This window comes from Setaria italica, chromosome IX (assembly GCF_000263155.2).
Source record: "Setaria italica strain Yugu1 chromosome IX, Setaria_italica_v2.0, whole genome shotgun sequence".
Lineage (NCBI taxonomy): Eukaryota > Viridiplantae > Streptophyta > Magnoliopsida > Poales > Poaceae > Setaria > Setaria italica.
In genome coordinates this window covers 33081202-33085917 of record NC_028458.1, presented here as the reverse complement: position 1 = coordinate 33085917, position 4716 = coordinate 33081202, and positions in this window count along the sequence as shown.

Sequence of the window (4716 nt, the reverse complement as noted above, 5' to 3'; positions counted from 1 at the left end):
GGATTTCAAATCCCCCCCCAACGCATAAATCGGGGCCCTCATAAAATTCCGAAAAAGCAGTCCACCTTTATTCTTTTGCAGCCCTATGCCAATGTTTTTTTAAATTCAACAGCTGGGAACCCTTGCTTTTTTCCTGAAATTTGGGGGATTTGCCCCCCCCCCCCCCCCCCCCCCCGTGTTCAGATATTTCTGGGGCTCCTCTCTAATAACAAGTTATTTACTAGAGGTAATCCAGGTATGATAGAAATTTTTGCCGATAACAATTGTCTACTTCTATTCTGAACTAATTGTCTACTTGAAACTAATTGTTAGAAGTTGAATGAGTTTTCGCAGCTGGAGGCTGGAGCTTGCCGAAGCTTGTTTTCCAGGATGGTCTCAGTAAGTGCCTGATGATGCCAGTATGAGGTTGCTGGAGATTGAAATGGGCGTTGGTGCTCAAAGAAGCAAACACGATACCTATCAAGTCAACTGTGAGCTCTATTCAGAAAAATCATATACTGTAAATATCAGTTGTTGTATAATTTACTGGTAGAGAAACGAGCATTAGTCCCAGTTGGGAAACCTCATATATCTCGGTTTTTCCAACCGGGACTAATCATTCGGGACTAATGGTCCCGGCCTTTAGTCCCGGGTCTTTATTGAGGATCACCTGTTACCAACCGAGAACAACTGAGATTTTTGTTGAGGATGGAAGGTCGTTTTTCTACTAGTGATTTCATGAATATGAAAAATCCTATGTATCCAACGTTCCAGAACAAGCTCTGGCTTGTGTTTTGGTTCTGAACTGAGTCTAGGACCGGGGGTCATGTGCTAATGCTGCGAGTTATAATTTTGGTTAACTATAAGAATATAGTAACTCTAGTCATTTTTCAACAAATCAAGCAGAAGAGTGAGCTGTCAATTATATATACTAAAACTAAGAATCACACAAGATTGGGAAATACAAGGAACTAGAAAAAAACTGCAATAAGAACCCAACAAGCACTCAACAATTGCCACTACGAATAAGTGAATAACACAACAACCACCACTCCACGAGGTCCACTCAAGCTAGTCGATCGCCAAACTGAAACGCCATCACCAGATAACAAAGTCATCATTGTCACTGCTCATGCCATGATTGCCAATGATGTCCTGCACCAATCCAACCCTTGCCATGAATTGACAGCCGCCACAGTCCGTTGCATGCCGTGTAGCCACCACGCCATCGGATCTTCTTATGCTGCCTCTCAATGATGTCTCACACCACTAAATCCTGCATGCAAAACTAGCTGCCATAGTCCACTGTAGGCCGCTAAGCCAATATGTGAACATCTGCCTCTCACCTTCACCATGTCGACTATGTCAGCCGAGATTCATTCACATACACCCAAGCACATGGCAACATAGAGTGACCTCATTGAAGATAAGGGAAGTGTCACACAAGGGCCTCAAGTTGCCATCATAAGGCCACTATATGCCAAACTGGCCGCTGCCATGCAGGACAACCTGCCACCACAGTGCGTAGGTCACATTGGCAATGTACTTCCGATGTCCACAACATTCCACCCCAGCCTCCTTGCCAACTTCATAGTCACCACTAGATTACAGCCTTACCAAACCGTCTCCCTCTATTGCCAAATTAAACAGAAGTCCTGTCCTCCAATTACCATGCCCTCCAATTACCACGCCAACACTCTCGTCTTGTCACCATTAGCACCACCATGACATGGGGGAAAGAATGAGAGAGGAGGAGAATGTCTCAACCTCACCATCCTCACCACCATGTGACCAGGGAGAAGGGGCCTACACCGGCAGGGGCGGATCCAGGACCTGGGATAGGGGGGCTGTAGCCCGGGTCCAGCCCAAGTAACCCCAGTACTCCTATGTAGTATAAGCCAATGCACAGTGCATGGAAGAAGGCCCAGCCCAATCATGCACTCTCATATGCACGACACATTAGGTAGGCGCACAGCTCTGCTTCTTTCCTTTTGCGGCAATTGCACTTCCCATTCCCCATACACAATCCACCTCGACCCTCCTCAACTCCATCACGCAGCGGCGTACAACTCCATTCCTAGGCCGGCGTAGGGCCATTGCAGCTCCGTGGCTAGGCGGCTAGCGGCGATCCACTCCATCTCCATCTGGCTGCTCGGCATCTTTGCTACATGGCTGGGACTTTGGTGCAATGCGTCATCATCATCAACTATCAGGATCTCATGAACTCTTGGATCCAGCAGTCCAGTGCACATTGATTGCCTGCTTAAGCATCTAATTGCATACTCTAGTTTAATTGTTGATTTTCCATCAATTATTTTCTGGGAATTCATTGCCTTGCATACCATAGGTATATCAATGTAGGAATGTCAATGATCAAGTGCATTGGTTGCTTCTTCTCCAATATTTATCCAATTATTAACACTTTAGTTAATTTTCAGATGTTCAAAATCGTAGTTTGATGAACATAAAATTTTCTCTATTGCTCAAAATACATCATATAGTTATATTTGCATATGTTTATCATTATTTGACACAAATTAAGTTTCTGAAGACTTGATTCCTCAGCTAAGTCACTAGAAAATCAGCCCCGCTTCTCCATTCCTGGATCCGCCACTATGCACCAGGAAGTATGCCACCCGTGTGTGTTGGGGAGAAATATTAACGACCTCCCAAAGCCCATGAAAACAACAATCATAAGGCCCAGGCCCACCTAAGGTAATAAAAACTGCTGTCGGCCCAACACGGGAGGGGGGGAGCCATGCTCTGCCTTGCCCAACCCACGGGCCTAGGGTCAGGAGTGCCCGACCCCCCGCCACAAAACTTCGCCTCGCCCAACCCACGGGCCTAGGGTCGGGGGCACCCGACCCCCCGCCGCAAGACTCCGCCTCGCCCGACCCCGGGCGCAGGGGGTCGGACTCGTCTGGGCCCACGAGACAAATATCCGCCACGGGCGCGGACTGGAAGATCAGGGCGTGGATCTCGTGGGTCCCCCTGTCGACCTCACCATAAATATGCCGTGGCTCTGGCACACAAAAAGGCGTTCGCGCCCTCGACGCGACCCGCCACAAGTACCCAGGCGCAACCGTGTGGTGCAGGCTACAGTGGCCGCGGCTCCCTCCGTTTTGCTACAGGGCACTCATGGCCTGCGCTGCCCGGCACAGGATGAGATCCCGCCCGTTCTCGCGCCCCGCGCATCCGGCGACAGGGACGCGACGTCCGCGTCCCACGGGCCATCAGCAAGATAACAGTATCAACCGTCCTCCCCGACGGGCACAAACGCCACGACCAAACATCATCATCATGCCTGGCGGCAATGGCCACGAAGGAGATCGTCGACAGGATCCGAAGGCAGCCGCCCTCTTTCGGCGTACGCACTGACAGGAGCTGGAGGCCAGAGCGAGGGGCGGCGGTCCGGGAACTTGGTCCCTCTCCTTATGTTGTACTTTAATTAGCTTTGTTTACCTCTTTTACTTCTCCTCATACCCGGTCTCACTTGTAACTCCGGCATCCTCCTTGCGCTGTAAAAGGAGAACCGGGGACCCTGAGACCGGGGACTCTCCCAAGCCAACAGAACACACCCATACCCATCTTGAGCATCAGTGCACACCCAAGAGACCTGGGATCAGCTCCCTCTCTCGCCCTCCTGTAACCCCTACTACAGACCCCGCGTGGGCAACACGAGCAGCTCCCGATACTGGACGTCGGGCATTCCCTTGCCCGAACCAGTCTAAACCCTGAGTCTCCCACGCCACCATCCGAAGCCTTACGCGCATAAAAGAAATTTACTCATCTAAGTCTTGATCCGCTAATCTTGACAACGACAGTTGGCGCACTAGGTAGGGGACCTTTTTGCGTACATCACCGGCTTCAGATGGTCAACCACGACGCTAGCTTCGCTTCGGGCTCCCTGATCCGCTTCGGCAGTCTGGACTTCCTCGCAACCGGGGAGGGGATCGAGTTGATCCCTCTCCTCGTCTTGCCCACTCGTCCCACCACCTCCGGCTCCGCCGTCGAGATAGCAGCGAGCGGCCGGGCGCGCGCTGAGCGGCCTCCCTCGGAGGGACGGCTCTTCGGGCTGCGCAATGCCGCGGCGACCGACGGTCTTCTTTTGGCGTGGTCTATGACCGTGCCGCCCGCGAGCAACGAGCTCGTGGGCATGGCGAGGACGACTTCCGACGCCGGCTCCGACAATGGGAGCCACCACCCCTCGCGCAAGTGCCTCATGGCCGACGTGCACTCCGAGGGGTCCAATGATAACGGTGCTGAAAGGAGGCAGAGGACTCCCCCACCGCACACCGCGGCTACCACCGGAGCCCTTGCTAAAGCCCCAGTGCAACCCCGGCAGCCGGAGGCGCGCGCGGCGCCCTGCCAGGAGGTCGAACGCCCCCGCAACGAAGGCGGGGCACGACAACGGGTGCGCGACGTCCAGCAGCACATCTGCGCGGACGAGGAGCGCCCTCAGCTCTTCGCCCGCGCCAGCCAGAACATCGCCGCTGCGGCATCCCTACTCCGACGACTCCCCGAGCCGGCGACGCCCGAGGAGCGTTAGGCGCACCAAGAGGTGCGCAACCTGCTCGAGTGCGCCGCCGTCTAGCAGGCGGAAAGCTTCGCGTCCCGGCGACGCAGGCAAAACACCAGCAGGGCAGCGCCCACCGCACCCCCTGAAAGGCCAGGGGAGTCTGTTCACCAGCCTCCTCCTAGGGCGAACCAGGCCGCGCCCGCCCGACGGACACCGCC